Source organism: Thalassophryne amazonica, chromosome 18 (genome assembly GCF_902500255.1).
Source record: "Thalassophryne amazonica chromosome 18, fThaAma1.1, whole genome shotgun sequence".
Classification (NCBI taxonomy): domain Eukaryota; kingdom Metazoa; phylum Chordata; class Actinopteri; order Batrachoidiformes; family Batrachoididae; genus Thalassophryne; species Thalassophryne amazonica.
In genome coordinates this window covers 6866222-6888957 of record NC_047120.1, presented here as the reverse complement: position 1 = coordinate 6888957, position 22736 = coordinate 6866222, and positions in this window count along the sequence as shown.

The window sequence follows — 22736 nt, the reverse complement described above, 5'->3', positions numbered from 1 at the left end:
GGATCATGCTTGATTTCAACATACCAAAATACCAAACCTTACTTCGTGTTATGTGTGAAGAGGCCATTAGGGATGGTTTTATGTAAATAGTAAATAAACATGTCCCATTAAGGAGATGCAGGGTAAAGGAGCGAGATGATCCCTGGTTCTCCCCAGAGCTGGCAGATACTATTCATGAACAGAATCTGGCTTGGACTAAGGCAAGAAAAACAGGTTAGACCACTGATCACTGATTGGCTTGTTTTTAGAAAACAAAGAAACAAATGCTCTTCTTTTGTTAAGAAAGCTAAATCAGAATAGTATTTGTCTGTCACCACTAATAATCTAAACAGCCCACAGAGGAGGAGAATGTTTCCACAGACAGTGGGAGAAGAGGAAAACTAGAAGGGTGGAAATGAAAGAACATTGAATGTTGGCAATATGACTGGTAAAGGGAGAGAGCTGGCTGATATGATAGAGAGAAGAGAAGAGACCAAGTGGAATGGAAGTACAATCCCAATTCCAATGAAGTTGGGACGTTGTGTAAAATGTAAATAAAAACAGAATACAATAATTTGCAAATCCTCTTCAACCTATATTCAAATGAATACACCACAAAGACAAGAAATTTAATGTTCAAACTGATAAAATTTACTGTTTTTGTGCAAATATTTGCTCATTTTGAAATGGACGCCTGCAACACATTTCAAAAAAGCTGGGACAGTGGTATGTTTACCACTGTGTTACATCATCTTTCCTTCTAACAACTCTGTTATGCCTCACAGATAGGTTGTGAGATGAAGGAGAAAGAACATTTCTGGAGTGAGTTAGATGAGGTGGTGGTGAGTGTGCCCAAGCATGAAAGAGTGGTGATAGGAGCGGACTTCAATGGGCATGTTGGTGAAGGGAACAGAGGTGATGAGGAAGTAATGGGTAGATATGGTATCAAGGATAGGAATGTGGAAGGGCAGATGGTAGTTGATTTTGCAAAAAGGATGGAAATGGCTGTGATGAATACCTACGTTTGGAAAAGGGAGGAGCACAGGCTGACATATAAGAGTGGAAGAAGGTGCACACAGGTAGACTCCATTCTTTACAGGAGATGCAAGCTAAAAGAAATCAGAGATTGTAAGGTGGTGGCAGGAGAGAGTATAGTCAGACAGCATAGAATGGTGCTTTGTAGAATGACTTTAGAGGTAAAGAAAAAGAAGAGAGTGAAACCCCAACAAAGGATCAGATTCTGGAAGCTGAAGGAGGAAGACTGTTGTGTGAAATTTAGTGAGCAGGTGAGAGAAGCACTGGATGGAGGGGAAGCAAATTTGGACAACTGGAAAAGTATTGCAGATGTGGTGAGGGAGACAGCTAGGAAGGTACTGGGTGTGACATCTGGACAGTGGAAGAAAGACAAGAGAGATTTGGTGGTGGAACGAAGATGTCCAGGAAAGCATAAGGAGAAAGAGGTTGGCGAAAATATTTTGGGATAGTCGGAGAGATGACGAAAGTAGACAGCAGTACAAGGAGATGTGGGAAAGGTGAAAAGAGAAGTGGCAAAAGCTAAGGAAAAAGCATATATCAAGCTGTACAAGAAGTTGAATAGTAAGGAGGGAGAAAAGGATTTGAACCAATTGGCCAGACAAAGGGAAAGGATGGAAAGGATGTGCAGCTGGTTAGGGGAGTAAAAGATGCCCCTGGTAATGTGCTGACAAGTGAGGAGTGTGTGTTGAGAAGGTGGAGGGAACATTTTGAGGAACTGATGAATGAAGAAAATGAGAGTGAGAAAAGGCTGGATGATGTGGTGAGACTAAGTCAGGAAGTACAAGAGATTAGTAAGGAAGAAGTGAGGGCAACTATGAAGAGGATGAAGAGTGGAAAGGCAGTTGGTCCAGATGACATTCCAATGGAGGCATGGAAATGTCTAGGAGAAATGGCAGGGGAGTTTGTAACCAGATTGTTTAATGGAATGTGAGAAGATGCCTGAGGAGTGGAGATGAAGTGTGCTGGTTCCTATATTTAAGAACAAGTGTGATGTGCAGAGCTGCAGCAACTACAGAGGCATAAAGGTGACCAGCCAGAGCATGAAGTTATAGGAAAGAGCAGTAGAAGTGAGGCTTAAAAATCAGGTGAAGATCTGTGAACAGCAATATGATTTAATGCCAAGAAAGAACACTAAAGATGCAATGTTTGCTCTGAGAGTACTGTTGGAGAAGTCTAGAGAAGACCAGAAAGAGTTACATTGTGTGTTTGTGAACTTAGAAAAAGCTTATGACAGGGTGCCATGAGAAGAGTTGTGGTATTGTATAAGGAAGTCTGGAGTGGCAGCAAAGTATGTGAGGGTAGGACATGTACAAGAATAGTGTGACAGCGGTGAGATGCACAGTAGGAATGACTGAGTCATTCAAGGTGGAGGTGAGATTACACCAAGGATCAGCTCTGAGTCCTTTCTTGTTCACAATGGTGATGGACAGGTTGACTGATGAGATTAGACAGGAGTCTCCATGGACTATGATGTTTGCAGATGACATTGTGATATGTAATGAGTGTAGAGAGCAAGTCATGTCAAGCCTGGAGAGGTGGAGATATGCTCTGGAGAGCAGGGAAATGAAAGTCAGTAGGAGCAAGAGTCTATGTGTGTGAATGAGAGGGAGGGGAGTAGAAGTGGTGAAAGTAGATGAGTTTAAATACTTGGGGTCAACTGTCCAAAGTAATGGAGATTGTGGTAGAGAGGTAAAGAAGAGAGTGCAGGCAGGGTGGAGTGGGTGGAGAAAGGTGGCAGGAGTGATTTGTGGCTGAAGAATATCAGCAAGAGTGAAGGGGAAAGTTTACAAACCAGTAATGAGACCAGCTATGTTGTACGGCTTAGAGACGATGGCACCAAATAAAAGATAGGGGGCAGAGCTGGAGATGTTGAGATTCTCTTTGGGAGTGAGAAGAATGGAGAAGATTAGGAATGAACATATCAGAGAGACAGCTCAGTTGAGACAGTTTGGAGAAAAAGACAGAGATTGAGATGGTTTGAACATGTGCAGGGGAGGGACCCAGAGTATATAGGGAGAAGGATACTGAGGATGGAGCCACCATGAGGGAGGCAAAAGAGGAGGTTTATGGATGTGCTGGACGAGGACATTGTCAGGTTTTGGGTTTGTGCTCTGTTTTATTGTACATTTTGTCTTATTTTTGGAGGGTTTGTCGGCTCTTTGCCTGCTGCTTTCTGCTTGGGTTCTGTCTTTCTTTTGGTGGTGGGCGTTTCCCTTTGTCTGACCACACCCCTGTTCTAGTCGCCTCCCATCACACCTGTCCTTGATTTGCTGCTCATCACTTGGGTGGATTTAAGACTCTCTCTTTGCTCTGGTCCTTTGCCAGATCGATGTGCCTAGAGCCTTCTTTCCAGCCTTTTCTTGTACCATTGCCTTGCTTCATGTTGCTCATTGTGTTTTTGACCACCTGCTAGTTTTCCTCGACCACATCTCTCGCCTGATGATTGTTGTACTTCTGCTCCTGTCTGACTGCCTTACTGTGTACCGACCCCTGCTACTCAACCCAGTAAAAGAGTTTAAGCCTACAGTTCGGTGAGTTTGTGTTCTGCATTTGTGTCCAGCCAGTTGTCAACACCAAGCCTGATAGATCCATCTGGCCAACAATGGACGCAGCAGACACGAACACATACCAGTTGGCGGTTCGCCACCACAGTAAACAGTTAGCTCAGCAGGAGGACCAGATTGCTGCTCTCACCTCTGGGTTTAGCGAGTTGGCTAAACACCAGGATTCATTCATGTCCTCCGTGAGCTCTCAAATGGAGCAGCTCTTAGCAACCATGAAACGCCTGATAGGCTTCTACTGATGCGGCTCCCATTACTGCCCCACTTACGGGACCATCCGCCGACCCACCAGCTTCTTTAGCCACTCCGAGTTTTTGCAACCAGCTCTCCCGGCCAGAACATTTTTCCGGAGAGTCCGGGGACGTGAGGCCATTCATTACTCAGTGCGAATTACATTTTGAACTGATGGCACCCATGTTTCCAACAGATAGAACAAAAATAGCGTTTGTGATTTCTCACCTTTCTGGTCACAACTCCTGATCTTGCAGGTGTTCCTGACTGTTATCATGATTTAGCCGCTGATTTTAGCAAATCTAAAGCTAAATCCTTGCCACCCACCGCGAGTACGATTGTGCAATAGAGCTCCTCCCGGGGGCTACTCCTCCACGGGGGAAAATTATTCTCCCTCTCGGCTCCAGAGCGTGCTGCAATGGATGAATATATCCAAGAATCCATCGAGGCAGGCTTAATCCGTTCATCATCTTCACCGGCGGGGGCGGGGTTTTTCTTTGTTGAAAAGAAGGACAAATCCCTCCGCCCTTGCATAGATTATCGGGGCCTCAATGAAATAACCGTAAAGAACCGGTATCCTTTGCCGCTCGTGTCCTCCGCATTCGAACTTTTAGAGGGGGCCAAGATTTTCACCAAACTCGATCTGCGTAACGCGTATCACCTGGTGAGAATCCGCTCTGGGGATGAGTGGAAGACTGCGTTTAATACTCTTTCCGGTCACAACAAGTATCTGGTGATGCCTTTTGGTCTGACTAACGCCCCCGCAGTGTTCCAAAATTTAGTCAACGACGTGCTACGGGAGTTTCTGAATAAATGCGTTTTTGTTTACCTCGATGACATCTTAATCTTTTCTCCCGATAATGAATCCCATAAGCTTCACGTGCCGTACTTCAGACCCTGCTCCGAAATAATCTTTATGTCAAAGCCGAGAAGTGTGAATTCCACCGCTCCACAGTTTTTTTTGTTTTTGGGCTTCATAATTTCGGAGGGCGAGATCCAGATGGATCCTGGGAAAATCGCGGTGGTTTGAGATTGGGCGGACCCAATCAATCGCAAGGACGTACAGAGGTTCCTGGGCTTTGCAAATTTTTATCGCAAATTTATTTGTAACTTTAGTACGATCGCAGCCCCGTTACATGACTTAACTTCCTCATTGCGGTCATTCCACTGGACCCCCGAGTGTGACCAAGCTTTTTGGAACCTAAAGCAACGGTTTACCACGGCCCCCGTGCTACTCCTTCCTGACCCCACCCGGCAGTTCGTGGTCGAAGTCGATGCTTCTGATGTGGGAGTCGGGGCAGTGCTTTCCCAAATGAAGGCCTCTGATACTAAATTACATCCATGTGCTTTCCTGTCTAAGAAGCTTACCTCGGCTGAGCGCAACTATAGCATTGGTGATCGCGAACTGCTGGCGGTTAAAGTGGCCTTGGAGGAGTGGCGCCACTGGTTGGAGGGGACACAAGAACCCTTTTTGATGTGGACTGACCACAAAAACCTTGCGTACCTGCACACGGCCAAAAAATTAAATGCCCGGCAGGCCCGTTGGGCCATCTTCTTCAGCCGTTTTAATTTTGTTTTATCGTACCGCCCAGGATCAAAGAACGGTAAATCGGATACGCTGTCCAGGCAATGGGACACCTCTGACACGCCCGAGAGGCCTGATATCATCCTCTTGGATAGATGTTTTGTGGCCGCCATTACGTGGGACATTGAATCCAGGGTTAAAGCAGCGCTGGGCGATGCACCGTGCCCCCCCGGGTGTCCACCAGGTAAATTATTTGTGCCCTCAGCTCTTAGGGGTGATGTAATTTGTTGGGCGCATGTCAGCCAGTTTTCGTGCCACCCAGGTATCAAGAGAACAGGGTACGTGATCAAGGAACGATTTTGGTGGCCTCGCATGTTGTCCGACGTAACTGAATATGTTAACGCCTGCCAGGTGTGCGCTATGCACAAGACATCCACGCGCTCCCCTGCGGGCAGCTTATTGCCGTTACCCATGCCTGTACACCCCTGGTCACACATAACCATAGATTTTGTTACCGGTTTACTGCCCTCAAAGGGCAACACAGTGATCATGACAGTGGTGGATAGACTCTCTAAGATGGTTCATTTCATACCTCTGGCCAAGGTACCTTCCACGAAAGAAACTGCTGAAGCTTTGTTAATTCATGTTTTTAGACTGCATGGTCTTCCACAAGACATTGTGTCTGACCGCGGCTCTCAGTTCCTCTCGCAATTCTGGAGGGAGTTCTGCCGCTTGCTCGGGGTCACTTCCAGTCTCACCTCTGGTTACCATCCCCAGGCCAACGGGCAGACCGAGCGCCTTAACAAGGAGTTGGAGAAGGGACTCCGGATCCTCTCATGTCAGCATCCCACTACCTGGTCATCACAGTTGGCTTGGATAGAATTGGCGCATAACAGTCTCCCCACTTCCTCTTCTGGTTTCTCTCCTTTTCATGTAGTGTATGGTCACCCACCTTCTCTGTTTTCATCCACAGACTTGCACTCCCCAGTGCCATCCGCCCTGAGTCTTATCCTGCGATGCCGACGAACCTGGGAGCGGGCTAGGAAGGCACTTCTCCATTCGTCTGTGGAGTATAAAAAGGCTGCTGATTGGGGGAGGTCTGTGACACCCGCTTATGCCGTGGGTCAACGCGTTTGGCTGTCTATGCGTCACCTGCCTCTTCGTGGCATGCCCCGCAAATTGGCTCCCAGGTTCGTCGGTCCATTTTCCGTGTCCAAGGTTATTAATCCTGTGTCTGTCCATCTCTGTCTCCCTAGGTCCATGAGAGTTCATCCCACATTCCATGTTAGCCATCTCAAGCCTGTTAGGTCCAGCCCTTTGTGCCCTCCTGCCATTCCCCCACCACCCGGTTCGTGCATGGTGGGCCCGCCTTCGCGGTGCGGTGCCTGCTGGCCTCTCAGTGGCGGGGCCGGGGCTTCCAGTACCTGGTGGACTTGGAGGGTTACGACCCCGAGGAACGGTCGTGGATTCCCTCCCGTTTTGTTTTGGACCCCGCTCTGATCCGGGATTTCCATGCTGCTCATCCTTCTGCTCCTGGGCCGTCGGGGGTCAGCCCTTGAGGGGGGGGTACTGTCAGGTTTTGGGTTTGTGCTCTGTTTTATTGTACATTTTGTCTTATTTTTGGGGGGGGTTGTCGGCTCTTTGCCTGTTGCTTTTTGCTTGGGTTTTCTCTGTCTTTCTTTTGGTGGTGGGCATTTCCCTTTGTCTGACCACACCCCTGTTCTAGTTGCCTCCCCTCACACCTGTCCTTGATTTGCTGCTCATCACTTGGGTGGATTTAAGACTCTCTTTTTGCTCTGGTCCTTCACCAGATCGATGTGCCTAGAGCCTTCTTTCCAGCCTTTTCTTGTACCATTGTGTTGGGAAAGTGTAGGTACACGGACCCACAACAGGGGGCGCAAATGAACGGACAATGGAGTAGGTCAAATAACAACACTTTACTGTTGTGAATGGGCACAACAAATACAACAGATTACAACAATAGACAAAGTCAATTCACAAAAGGTGTCGTGTGGGCAGGCTCGAAGATAGGAGACGTCTGTCCAAAGCAGAACCGGAACCACACGATTTCCTCCGCCACCAGACCCCGGGAATACTGGAGCCGCCAAGTCCCGAACTCCCAGGTGGCCACTGCCTCCGCGTGTCGGACCTGGTACTGCTGGCGAGGAACAAAGAAACAATTAAATGTGGGCGAGTTTGCACCCAGCAATCCGCACGGTAGGAAAACTACCTCCACCTCTCGTGGAAAAAGGAGTCTGCTAAACAACGCACAAAGTCACAAAGGTTAGTGTCTCACAGTTAGCTGAGTACGTTACCTTCCAGGTAGAACGATATCTCGGCAAAGAGGTGGAGATGACGTCTTGCTGATATACCGATGCTGATCCGATGAGTGGTGTCAGCTGTCACCCCGGCTGCTCCTGTGAGGCGGCAGCGCCCTCTGGTGCCTGGAGCCCGCACTCCAGGCAGGGTGCCCTCTGGTGGTGGTGGGCCAGCAGTACATCCTCTTCAGTGGCCCACACAACAGGACCCCCCCCCCAACGGGCACCTCCTGGTGCCCGACCAGGCTTGTCCGGGTGGCGGCGGTAGAAATCGGCCAGGAGGGCCGGGTCCAGGAAGAAGCTCCTCTTCACCCAGGAGCGTTCTTCAGGTCCATACCCCTCCCAGTCCACCAAATACTGGAAGCCCCGGCCCATCCTACGGACATCTAAGAGCCGGCGCACAGTCCAAGCCGGCTCGCCATCGATGATCCGGGCAGGAGGTGGTGCCGGACCCAGAGTACAGAGGGGTGAGGTGTGATGGGGCTTGATCTGGGACACGTGGAAAACGGGATGGATCCGCAGTGAGGCCGGAAGCTGAAGCCTCACTGCGGCTGGACTGAGTACCTTGATGATCTTAAACGGACCGATATACCGGTCCTGCAGTTTAGGGGAGTCCACTTGAAGGGGAATGTCCTTAGTAGACAACCACACTGCCTGCCCTGGCCGGTACGCAGGGGCCGGGGTCCGCCGACGGTCTGCATGGGCCTTCGTCCTTATCCGGGCCCTCAGAAAGGCAGAACGGGCGGCACGCCACACCCGACGGCACTTCCGTAGGTGGGCCTGGACCGAGGGCACACCGACCTCTCCCTCAACCACCGGAAACAAAGGAGGTTGGTACCCCAGGCACACCTCGAAAGGGGAGAGGCCGGTGGCTGACGACACCTGGCTGTTATGGGCATACTCTATCCAGGCCAGATGGTTACTCCAGGCCGCCGGGTGCGCGGCTGTCACGCAACGCAGGGCCTGCTCCACCTCCTGATTGGCCCGTTCTGCTTGCCCGTTGGTCTGGGGATGATACCCGGATGAGAGACTCACCGTGGCCCCCAGTTCCCGGCAGAAGCTCCTCCAGACTTGCGAGGAGAACTGGGGACCGCGATCGGAGACAATGTCTGTTGGGATCCCATGCAGCCGGACGACGTGGTGGACCAGGAGGTCCGCTGTCTCCTGGGCCGTCGGGAGCTTCGGGAGGGCCACGAAGTGGGCCGCCTTGGAGAATCGGTCCACTATCGTGAGGATGGTGGTGTTGCCCTGGGACGGCGGGAGGCCCGTGACAAAATCCAGGCCGATGTGGGACCAGGGGCGATGGGGCACGGGCAGCGGCTGGAGCAGTCCCGAAGCCCTGCGATGGTCAGCCTTGCCCCTGGCGCAGGTGGTGCAGGCCTGGATATAATCCCGGACGTCGGCCTCTAGGGACGCCCACCAGAAGCGCTGCCGGACAACTGCCACGGTTCTTCGCACCCCTGGATGACAGGAGAGCTTAGAGCCGTGACAGAAGTCCAGGACTGCAGCCCTAGCTTCTGGTGGGACGTAGAGTCTGTTCTTCGGCCCAGTTCCGGGGTCCGGGCTTCGTGCCACGGCCTCCCGGACGGTTCTCTCTACGTCCCATGTAATGGTGGCCACGATAGTGGACTCCGGGATGATGGGTTCCGGTGGATCCGACAACTCCGCTTTGACTTCATCTTCATGTACCCGGGACAAGGCATCCGATCTCTGGTTTTTGGTCCCGGGACGGTAGGTGATCCGGAAGTCAAAACAGCCGAAGAACAGTGACCAGCGGGCTTGACTGGGGTTCAGCCGCTTGGCGGTCCTGATATACTCCAGGTTCCGGTGGTCAGTGAAAACCGTGAATGGCACGGACGTTCCCTCCAACAGATGTCTCCACTCTTCAAGAGCCTCTTTCACCGCAAGGAGTTCTCGATTGCCGACGTCATAGTTCCGTTCGGCCGGGGTCAACCTGCGGGAAAAATAGGCACACGGGTGAAGGACCTTATCGGTCTTCCTGCTCTGGGAAAGCACAGCTCCTATCCCTGAGTCCGAGGCGTCCACTTCAACCACTAACTGGCGACTAGGATCGGGCTGCACCAGAACAGGTGCAGACGAGAAGCGCCGTTTCAACTCCTTGAACGCGGCATCGCAACGATCCGACCAGGTGAAGGGGACTTTTGGTGAGGTCAGGGCTGTCAGGGGGCTAACTACCTGACTGTAGCCCTTAATGAACCTCCTGTAAAAATTAGCAAAGCCGAGGAACTGTTGCAGCTTCCTACGGCTGGTGGGTTGGGGCCAGTCTCTCACCGCCGCGACCTTGGCCGGATCAGGAGCGACGGAGTTAGGGGAGATGATAAACCCCAGGAAGGACAAAGAAGTGCGGTGAAACTCGCACTTCTCGCCCTTCACAAACAGCCGGTTCTCTAATAACCGCTGCAGGACCTGACGTACATGCCGGACATGGGTCTCAGGATCCGGAGAAAAGATGAGTATATCGTCCAGATATACGAAGACGAATCGGTGCAGGAAATCCCGCAAGACATCATTAACCAATGCTTGGAACGTCGCGAGGGCGTTTGTAAGACCGAACGGCATGACCAGGTACTCAAAGTGACCTAACGGGGTGTTAAATGCCGTCTTCCACTCGTCTCCCTTCCGGATCCGAACCAGGTGATACGCATTCCTGAGATCTAGCTTGGTGAACATTTGGGCTCCATGCAGGGGCGTGAACACTGAATCCAACAAGGGCAATGGGTATCGGTTACGAACCGTGATTTCGTTCAGCCCCCTGTAATCAATGCATGGACGTAGTCCGCCATCCTTTTTTCCCACAAAAAAGAAACCTGTACCCATCGGGGAAGTGGAATTCCGGATCAACCCGGCAGCTAAAGAGTCCCGGATGTAGGTCTCCATTGATTCGCGCTCAGGTCATGAGAGGTTGTACAGCCTGCTGGACGGGAACTCAACGCCTGGAACCAAATCAATGGCACAATCGTACGGACGGTGGGGGGGAAGGGTGAGCGCCAGATCCTTACTGAACACATCCACAAGGTCACGGTACTCCACCGGCACCGTCCCTAGATTGGGCGGGACTCTGACCTCCTCCTTAGCCTGGGAACCGGGAGGAACCGAGGAACCTAAACATACCCGATGGCAGGTCTCGCTCCACTAAACCACTACCCCGGACGGCCAATCGATCCGGGGATTGTGTTTTAACATCCAGGGGAACCCTAGGATCACACGGGAGGTGGCAGGAGTCACAAAAAACTCAAGCTCCTCCCGGTGATTTCCTTATGTGTGATTGGAGGGAGTAGGGAGCCATCTAGTGCTCGCACCTGCACAGGCGAGGTAAGCGCCACCAGAGGGAGCCCTATCTCCCTGGCCCATCTGCTGTCTAACAGATTCCCTTCAGAGCCCGTGTCCACCAGTGCTGGGGCCTTCAGGGTTAAATCCTCATAAAGGATTGTAACTGGGAGTCGTGTGGCAATATGGGTGTGTCCCACGTGAATGTCTCGGCCCACCCCTAGCACAGTTTCTAGGGGCGGGCGTTGGTGTTTTAACCGCTCGGGGCAGTCTCTAACCTGATGCTCTATCGAGCCACAAACAAAACACGCTCCGCGGGCCAGCCTCCTCTGTCTATCTGGTGCCCTAAATGTGGCCCTGCTCGTGTCCATAGCTTCGTCAGCAGGGGGAGCTGTAACCACACGGAGCGTAGGGGCCAGGGAGCGTGGGGAGGGTGGAACTCGGTCGGAACCGGAAGGGAGAGGGACGGCGCGTGCCCGGCCACGCCCTTCGTCTCGTTCCCGACGGCGTTCTTCTAACCGATTGTCTAATCGTATAACAAGATCAATAAGCCCATCTAAATCCCGCGGTTCGTCCTTAGCCACCAGGTGCTCCTTTAGGACCAACGACAGTCCGTTTACGAAGGCGGCGCGGAGGGCAGTGCTATTCCAGTCGGACCTCGCAGCCGCGATGCGGAAGTCGACTGCATAGGCAGCTGCGCTCCGGCGCCCCTGTCTCATTGACAGCAGCACGGCTGAAGCGGTCTCTCCTCTATTTGGGTGATCGAACACTGTTCTGAACTCACTCACAAACCCATCATATGTCTGAAGGAGCCATGAATTCTGCTCCCAGAGCGCTGTAGCCCAAGCGCGTGCCTCACCGCGAAGCAGATTTATTACATAAGCTATCTTGCTGGCATCAGTCGCGTACATGACAGGACGTTGTGCGAAGACGAGCGAACACTGCATAAGGAAGTCCGTGCACGTTTCCACACAACCTCCGTACGGCTCTGGAGGGCTTATGTATGCTTCCGGGGAAGTGGGAGGGGTCGTTGAACGACCTGTGGAACGTCACTGTTATGCACAGGGTCGACAGGAGGGAGAGCCGCAGCAGCGCCCTGAGGGCGCGCTTCCACCTGCGCGGCGAGAGCCTCCACCCTGCGGTTCAGGAGGACGTTCTGCTCGGTCATTAGATCCAACCGAGCCGTGAAAGCGGTGAGGATCCGCTGCAACTCACCGATCATTCCTCCTGCGGACGCCTGTGCGCCCTGCTCTTCCATTGGCCGTTCAACAGCCGGTTGACGCCCCTCGGAGTCCATGACGTTGGCCGAGATATCCTGTTGGGAAAGTGTAGGTACACGGACCCACAACAGGGGGTGCAAATGAACGGACAATGGAGTAGGTCAAATAACAACACTTTACTGTTGTGAATGGGCACAACAAATACAACAGATTACAACAATAGACAAAGTCAATTCACAAAAGGTGTCGTGTGGGCAGGCTCGAAGATAGGAGACGTCTGTCCAAAGCAGAACCGGAACCACACGATTTCCTCCGCCACCAGACCCCGGGAATACTGGAGCCGCCAAGTCCCGAACTCCCAGGTGGCCACTGCCTCCGCGTGTCGGACCTGGTACTGCTGGCGAGGAACAAAGAAACAATTAAATGTGGGCGCGTTTGCACCCAGCAATCCGCACAGTAGGAAAACTACCTCCACCTCTCGTGGAAAAAGGAGTCTGCTAAACAACGCACAAAGTCACAAAGGTTAGTGTCTAACAGTTAGCTGAGTACGTTACCTTCCAGGTAGAACGATATCTCGGCAAAGAGGTGGAGAGGACGTCTTGCTGATATACCGATGCTGATCCGATGAGGGGTGACAGCTGTTATGGGTGATGAGTGTCAGCTGACACCCCGGCTGCTCCTGTGAGGCGGCAGCGCCCTCTGGTGCCTGGAGCCCGCACTCCAGGCAGGGTGCCCTCTGGTGGTGGTGGGCCAGCAGTACCTCCTCTTCAGCGGCCCACACAACACCATTGCCTTGCTTCTTGTTGCCTCATTGTGTTTTTGACCACCTGCTAGTTTTCCTCGACCACGTCTCTCGCCTGATGATTGTTGTACTTCTGCTCCTGTCTGACTGCCTTACCGTGTACCAACCCCTGCTACTCAACCCAGTAAAAGAGTTAAGCCTACAGTTCAGAGAGTTTGTGTTCTGCATTTGTGTCCAGCCAGTTGTCAACACCGAGCCTGATAGACATGCAGGTGGTAGGTGTGAGAGAGGAAGACACAGAGGACAGAGTGAGATGGAAATGATTGATCTGCTGTGGCGCCCCCTAATGGGAGCAGCCAAAAGGAAAAGAAGAAGATTAAGTCTGTTTTTGTGAGTCAAAGCTCTCAGGTTTTACCTCCCTGTGTTTTATGACAGGATGTAGATACTGAATTGTGTAAACAAACATTTTATATCTTCCAGTTCGTTGTTTGGCTCTGTGGGATCTGTTTCTGTGAAATCTTGCACAGGCCTCCCAGAGTACACTGGTCAACTTTTCAACTGTGGACCTTTCTCTGTTTTGGAAGTTCATAAAGCTCTTAAAGCTTTAGATCATAGAAAATCATCTGGCCCGGATTTCGTTGATCCTTACTTTTGAAGCTTTTGAAGATTTTGTAGTCGGGCCTATTGCATATCTTTTAAACCCTCATAGTGGAAAGGAATGAAATTCCCTTAGTATCAATCAACTTCAATCAACTTTTTTCTTATATAGCGCCAAATCACAACAAACAGTTGCCCCAAGGCGCTCCATATTGTAAGGCAAGGCCATACAATAATTATGAAAAACCCCAACGGTCAAAACGACCCCCTATGAGCAAGCACTTGGCCACAGTGGGAAGGAAAAACTCCCTTTTAACAGGAAGAAACCTCCAGCAGAACCAGGCTCAGGGAGGGGCAGTCTTCTGCTGAGACTGGTTGGGGCTGAGGGAAAGAACCAGGAAAAAGACATGCCGAGAAGGGGGGCAGAGATCGATCACTAATGATTAAATGCAGAGTGATGCATACGGAGCAAAAAGAGAAAGAAACAGTGCATCACGGGAACCCCCCTACAGTCTACGTCTAAAGCAACATAACCAAGGGATGGTCCAGGGTCACCCGATCCAGCCCTAACTATAAGCCTTAGCGAAAAGGAAAGTTTTAAGCCTAATCTTAAAAGTAGAGAGGGTATCTGTCTCCCTGATCTGAATTGGGAGCTGGTTCCACAGGAGAGGAGCCTGAAAGCTGAAGGCTCTGCCTCCCATTCTACTCTTACAAACCCTAGGAACTACAAGTAAGCCCGCAGTCTGAGAGCGAAGCGCTCTAATGGGGTAATATGGTACTACGAGGTCCCCAAGATAAGATGGGACCTGATTATTCAAAACCTTATAAGTAAGAAGAAGAATTTTAAATTCTATTCTAGAATTAACAGGAAGCCAATGAAGAGAGGCCAACACGGGTGAGATATGCTCTCTCCTGCTAGTCCCCGTCAGTACTCTAGCTGCAGCATTCTGAACCAACTGAAGGCTTTTTAGGGAACTTTTAGGACAACCTGATAATAATGAATTACAATAGTCCAGCCTAGAGGAAATAAATGCATGAATTAGTTTTTCAGCATCACTCTGAGACAAGACCTTTCTGATTTTAGAGATATTGCGTAAATGCAAAAAGGCAGTCCTACATATTTGTTTAATATGCGCTTTGAATGACATATCCTGATCAAAAATGACTCCAAGATTTCTCACAGTATTACTAGAGATCAGGGAAATGCCATCCAGAGTAACGATCTGGTTAGACACCATGCTTCTAAGATTTGTGGGGCCAAGTACAATAACTTCAGTTTTATCTGAGTTTAAAAGCAGGAAATTAGAGGTCATCCATGTCTTTATGTCTGTAAGACAATCCTGCAGTTTAGCTAATTGGTGTGTATCCTCTGGCTTCATGGATAGATAAAGCTGGGTATCATCTGCGTAACAATGAAAATTTAAGCAATACCGTCTAATAATACTGCCTAAGGGAAGCATGTATAAAGTGAATAAAATTGGTCCTAGCACAGAACCTTGTGGAACTCCATAATTAACTTTAGTCTGTGAAGAAGATTCCCCATTTACATGAACAAACTGTAATCTATTAGACAAATATGATTCAAACCACCGCAGCGCAGTGCCTTTAATACCTATGACATGCTCTAATCTCTGTAATAAAATTTTATGGTCAACAATATCAAAAGCAGCACTGAGGTCCAACAGAACAAGCACAGAGATAAGTCCACTGTCCGAAGCCATAAGAAGATCATTTGTAACCTTCACTAATGCTGTTTCTGTACTATGATGAATTCTAAAACCTGACTGAAACTCTTCAAATAGACCATTCCTCTGCAGGTGATCAGTTAGCTGTTTTACAACTACCCTCTCAAGAATCTTTGAGAGAAAAGGAAGGTTGGAGATTGGCCTATAATTAGCTAAGATAGCTGGGTCAAGTGATGGCTTTTTAAGTAATGGTTTAAATACTGCCACCTTAAAGGCCTGTGGTACATAACCAACTAACAAAGATAGATTGATCATATTTAAGATTGAAGCATTAAATAATGGTAGGACTTCCTTGAGCAGCCTGGCAGGAATGGGGTCTAATAAACATGTTGATGGTTTGGATGAAGTAACTAATGAAAATAACTCAGACAGAACAATCGGAGAGAAAGAGTCTAACCAAATACCGGCATCACTGAAAGCAGCCAAAGATAACGATACATCTTTGGGATGGTTATGAGTAATTTTTTCTCTAATAGTCAAAATTTTGTTAGCAAAGAAAGTCATGAAGTCATTACTAGTTAAAGTTAATGGAATACTCAGCTCAATAGAGCTCTGACTCTTTGTCAGCCTGGCTACAGTGCTGAAAAGAAACCTGGGGTTGTTCTTATTTTCTTCAATTAGTGATGAGTAGAAAGATGTCCTAGCTTTACGGAGGGCTTTTTTATAGAGCAACAAACTCTTTTTCCAGGCTAAGTGAAGATCTTCTAAATTAGTGAGACGCCATTTCCTCTCCAACTTACGGGTTATCTGCTTTAAGCTACGAGTTTGTGAGTTATACCACGGAGTCAGACACTTCTGATTTAAAGCTCTCTTTTTCAGAGGAGCTACAGCATCCAAAGTTGTCTTCAATGAGGATGTAAAACTATTGACGAGATACTCTAACTCCCTTACAGAGTTTAGGTAGCTACTCTGCTCTGTGTTGGTATATGACATTAGAGAACATAAAGAAGGAATCATATCCTTAAACCTAGTTACAGCGCTTTCTGAAAGACTTCTAGTGTAATGAAACTTATTCCCCACTGCAGGGTAGTCCATCAGGGTAAATGTAAATGTTATTAAAAAATGATCAGACAGAAGGGAGTTTTCAGGGAATACTGTTAAGTCTTCTATTTCCATACCATAAGTCAGAACAAGATCTAAAATATGATTAAAGTGGTGGGTGGACTCATTTACTTTTTGAGCAAAGCCGATAGAGTCTAATAATAGATTAAATGCAGTGTTGAGGCTGTCATTCTCAGCATCTGTGTGGATGTTAAAATCGCCCACTATAATTATCTTATCTGAGCTAAGCACTAAGTCAGACAAAAGGTCTGAAAATTCACAGAGAAACTCACAGTAACGACCAGGTGGACGATAGATAATAACAAATAAAACTGGTTTTTGGGACTTCCAATTTGGATGGACAAGACTAAGAGACAAGCTTTCAAATGAATTAAAGCTCTGTCTAGGTTTTTGATTAATTAATAAGCTGGAATGGAAGATTGCTGCTAATCCTCCGCCCCGGCCCGTGCTACGAGCATTCTGACAGTTAGTGTGACTCGGGGGTGTTGACTCATTTAAACTAACATATTCATCCTGCTGTAACCAGGTTTCTGTTAGGCAGAATAAATCAATACGTTGATCAATTATTATATCATTTACCAACAGGGACTTAGAAGAGAGAGACCTAATGTTTAATAGACCACATTTAACTGTTTTAGTCTGTGGTGCAATTGAAGGTGCTATATTATTTTTTCTTTTTGAATTTTTATGCTTAAATAGATTTTTGCTGGTTATTGGTGGTCTGGGAGCAGGCACCGTCTCTACGGGGATGGGGTAATGAGGGGATGGCAGGGGGAGAGAAGCTGCAGAGAGGTGTATAAGACCACAGCTCTGCCTCCTGGTCCCAACGCTAGACAGTCACAGTTTGGAGGATCCAAAAAAATTGGCCAGATTTCTAGAAATGAGAGCTGCTCCCTCTAAAGTGGGATGGATGCCGTCTCTCCTAACAAGACCAGGATTTCCCCAGAAGCTTTGCCAATTATCAATGAAGCCCACCTCATTTTTTGGACACCACTCAGACAGCCAGCAATTCAAGGAGAACATGCGGCTAAACATGTCACTCCCGGTCTGATTGGGGAGGGGCCCAGAGAAAACTACAGAGTCCGACATTGTTTTTGCAAAGTTACACACCGATTTAATGTTAATTTTAGTGACCTCCGATTGGTGTAACCGAGTGTCATTACTGCCGACGTGAATTACAATCTTACCAAATTTACGCTTAGCCTTAGCCAGCAATTTCAAATGTCCTTCGATGTCGCCTGCTCTGGCCCCCGGAAGACAATTGACAATGGTTGCTGGTGTCGCTAACTTCACATTTCTCAAAACAGAGTCGCCAATAACCAGAGTTTGATCCTCGGCGAGTGTATCGTCGAGTGGGGAAAAACGGTTAGAGATGTGAACGGGTTGACGGTGTACACGGGGCTTCTGTTTAAGGCTACACTTCCTCCTCACAGTCACCCAGTCAGCCTGCTTTCCCGACTGCACGGGATCTGCCAGGGGGGAACTAACGGCGGCTAAGCTACCTTGGTCCGCACCGACTACAGGGGCCTGGCTAGCTGTAGAATTTTCCACGGTGCGGAGCCGAGCCTCCAATTCGCCCAGCCTGGCCTCCAAAGCTACGAATAACCTGCACTTATTACAAGTACGGTTACTGCTAAAGGAGGCCGAGGAATAACTAAACATTTCACACCCAGAGCAGAAAAGTACGGGAGAGACAGGAGAAGCCGCCATGCTAAATCGGCTAAGAGCTAGTAGCTGCGCTAAACTAGCGGATTCCCAAAAACACACAAAGTGAATAATGTGCAAATAATCCAGAGGTGATTCAGCAGAAGGAGTGCCCCAATCAAGGCACCAAACAGGCCATGAAGCAGCACAGGCAACGCACGACAACAGCGAATGCACGACAACGGTGCTAAAATAAAATAAAAATAAAAAAAATAAAAACGAAAGCGTTAGCAAGCTAGTTAGCTTGCCAACTAAATCAGCTTTTATTCTGCATTTATTAAAAGGTGGTGATCCAGCGATTTTAACTAATTATAGACCAATATCTAATCTATCACTGCTGGCCAAAACTCTTGAAGCTCTTGTGAGCGAACAAGTAATTCAAATGTCATCGGAATATCATTCAGGTTTCAGGAAATAAACCAGTACCATCACAGCTGCAGTGACGGTGGTAAATTACATTATTGTTGCATTAATCAAGAAGCAACATTGTGCAACACTTTTTATTGATTTGTTGAAAGCATTTGACACTGTTGACCATGATATTTTAAAACTTAGACAACTTCATTTGGGACTCTTGGAGCAAGCAGTCAAGTGGTTCTCAAACTACCTCACTTACAGGACTCTGCAATAAATATTATGGTCTGTGCTCTGAATTTGTTACTGTCTGCAAGGGGGTGCCGCAGGGTTCTGAATTGGGTCCTCTTTGAATGAATGAATGAATGAATGAAAACTGTTTATTTCGAACATTTGATACAACAACAATTACAAGATAGATCAGTAAAGACAACAACAAAAAAGTTCCTACTGTGTACCCAACATGTCCGAAAAGGGGTAGGGTGAAGCATCAGCTTATTTATCCCTACCCCTTCTTCCCCACAACCAGTAATACCCTTTGCCACATATCCACATAGATATGAGCCCCACTCCCAATCTGTTCCACATCCTCACCCCACAGACAGAAATACAGAAACCTTTTAATGTTGTTCGTGCCCACTGATGCTTTAAATTAAATTTCCCCCTCAGACTGCAATCCCCTGATCTGTTAAAAAACATATTTTTAATATTTGCTGGAAGTAAATTGTTTATTGCTTTATACACGATTTGTACTGTTTGAAAATGAACCAAGTCTGTGAATTTTAGAATTTGGATTGTAAAAATAGTGGATTTGTATGATCTCTATAGCCAGTATTATGAATAATTCTTATAGCTCTTTTCTGCATTACTGATAGTGATTGTGTTGTACCTTTATAAGTATTACCCCATACCTCTGCACAGTCCTGTAAATATGGTAAAACCAGTGAGCAGTAAAGAATGCGGAGTGAGTTGTGGTCCAGAATATGTTTCGCTTTGTTTAGAACTGAAATGCTTCTTGACAGTTTACTTTGTATATGTTTTATATGAGTCTTCCAGTTTATCTTATCATCTATTATCACCCCCAGAAACTTATTTTCATGTACCCTTTCAATATCTACCCCCTCGACTTGTAACTGAACCTGTATGTCTGTATTACAATAGCCAAATAACATGTATTTTGTTTTACTTAAGTTTAATGATAATTTGTTTCTGTCAAACCATATTTTCAATTTTCCCATTTCTATACTGATCCTCCTCAGTAACTCCTGCAAATCCCCCCCTGAACAAAAAATGCTTGTGTCATCTGCAAATAATACTAATTTTAATATTTTGGAAACATTGACAATATCATTTATATAAATTAGAAACAGTTTTGGACCCAATACTGACCCCTGTGGGACGCCACAAGCATTGTCTAAGCATGATGATGTATATTCCCACAACTTCACAAACTGTTTTCTGTTACTTAAGTAGCTTCTCACCCAGTGCAACACCAACCCCCTAATCCCATACTGTTCAAGTTTACTGATTAATATGTCATGATTGATTGTATCAAAAGCCTTTTTAAGGTCTATAAATATTCCAACTGAATGTAATTTGTGGTCTATGGCGTTTGTAATCTCAACTGATTCTATTAATGCAAGTGATGTTGAACTATGTGCTCTGAATCCATATTGACTATCAGTAAGTAATTTATGTTTATTTATGAATTTGTCTAATCTATTATTGAATAACTTTTCTAATAATTTGGATAATTGTGGAAGCAAAGAAACAGGTCTATAATTTGTGAAGTGGTGTCTATCCCCAGTCTTATACAGCGGCACAACCTTAGCTATTTTCATTTGATTGGGAAATTTACCGGTTTGAAATGATAAGTTACAGATGTATGTTAATGGTTCTACAATCCATTCAATGACCTGTTTTACCACCACATCAATTTCATTTAAATCGGTAGATGTTTTATATTTACAATTATTCACAATGTCTATAATTTCTTTTCCATCCACTGCTGTGAGGAACATTGAACAGGGATTTCTTTCTATGAGATTATTATCCCAATCCTCAGGTTGGGAATTTTTTCTGCCAAGCTTGGTCCAATATTTACAAAAAAATTATTAAAACCGTTGACTACCTCATCCTTATTTTCCTTCTTGACATTATTATCAATGAAATACTGAGGGTAACTCTGTTTTTTATTACCATTTTTGATAATGCTATTTAATATATCCCATATTCCTTTAATATTGTTTTTGTTATTATATAATATGTTACTATAATATTCCTTCCTACATACCCGTATAATATTAGTTAATCTATTTTTGTATTTCTTATATCTATTTTCTGCCTCTTTAGTCTTTAGTTTTATGAATTCTCTATACAGTGTATTTTTCTTATTACATGCATTTCGTAACCCTTTCATCATCCATGGTCGAGCTTGGATTTTTTTTCTGTAGTCTTGTTTAATTGGACAATTTGTATCATATAATGATGTAAATATTTGTAAAAAAGTTTCATATGCACTATCAACATCACTTTCACTGTATACCTTTTCCCAGTTTTGCTCCTGTAAATCCTTCTTTAGTGTGTTCATGTTTTCCTCTGTCCGCACTCGCCTGTATTTTATTTTCTGTTCTGGCTGATTCCGCCGATGGTTTCTATTATAAATGATGAAAACTGGTAGATGATCACTAATGTCATTGATTAATAATCCACTCACAGTGTTATTCTCAATATCATTGCTGAATATATTATCAATTAAGGTAGCACTATGGGATGTAATTCTGCTTGGCCTGGTGATTTTTGGATATAAACTCATACTGTACATTATATTGATAAATTCATCTGTTATTTTATGCTTATTTGGATTGAGCAGATCGATATTTAAGTCACCACAAATGACACAGTTTTTTGATTAGTTTTTGAGAACATTTTTCCCATACAGTCAGTGAATGTTTCAATACTAGATCCTGGTACTCTATATATACAGCTGACTAATACATTTTTGCTTTTTTATTCACATATTTCAATAGTTATACATTCTAATAAGTTATCAATCACAGTTGTCATATTGTCTACTATTTTATAATCCATGTTCTTATCCACATACACAGCCACTCCTCCTCCACTCTGATTCTTTCTGTTTACACAATTAAATTCATATCCATCCAGTTCAAAATCCATTCCTTTATCTTCATTGATCCATGTTTCTGATATAGCAATTATGTTAAATATTTTTTTAAACTGACTTAAATATTCTTTAATGTTGTTAAAGTTTGCATATAGACTTCTGCTGTTGAAATGGATTATTGATAATTTGTTATCCATTTTAATGATCCGATTAAACTGTTCATCTGTATAATAGCAACAACTGTCATTGATATTTGAGAAGAAATTATTGTCCAGGTCTATATCGTGCTCCAAGTCCAGTACATTGTGGTCTGTGTATTTGAATGTTCTCAGTTCTACTTTTCCATGATCAGCAATCCTTTGAGTTATATCCTTCTTGTCTCCAGATGTAGATGAATAGGTAGTAGATGAATAGGTTCCTCTGGTCTGTGTCATGGTGTTGTGATGTGTTTGTGTCCTCATACCTTATTGGTCGTATTTGTCCAGTTCCTCGATGTTCCTGATTACCATAACCTTCGCTTGTTCTGGTGTTCCATTCAATTTGATAAATGTTTTGCAGTTGGATGTCCATGTCTGTTGAATTTTTCCCTGCTTTTTTAAGAAACGAGCTTTCCTGGCGATGTCTGCGTTTCTTTTGGTCAGATGTTCATTGATGAATACGTTTGTTCCTTTGAGTTTCCGTCCCTGTTTTAACAATGCCATTTTATGTTTTCTGTTGACAAACCTCATTATAACAGCTCGCTTGTCTCCATCCTCTCTCCTGGGCAGGGGGTGGCACGCTTCAATGTTATTACAGTCCATTTGAATACCTTTAGATTGCAGGAAGTCAGCCACCTGTTGTTCCACTGAGCTGGCCTCCTGCTCACTGGCCTCCCCTCCGCTGTCTTCTGACACCGCCCGTGCGTAGGATCGAGGTTTAATATGAATTCCTGTAATAATAACGTCGTTCATCCTTGTGTACTGTTCCAACTCCGCAACACGGTTCTCCAGGTGCACCAGACGCCGGTCTTTCTCGGCATTCTGGATCCGGAGAGCCTTCACTTCTTCCACCAGCTCCATAATGGATTTCTGCTGCATTTTAACCACAGAGATTTCCTCAGACAAAAAGTCCAGGGACTTTTTGATATCGTCTCCCTCCTCCGCCGTCAGTGCCTTCTTCGGACCCATGGTCAGATAACTCCGCGCTGGCGCCTCGGGCCTCGGTAAAGCCGCGCCGGTGGAACTGCGTTGACGCCTCGGCCTTCAGGTG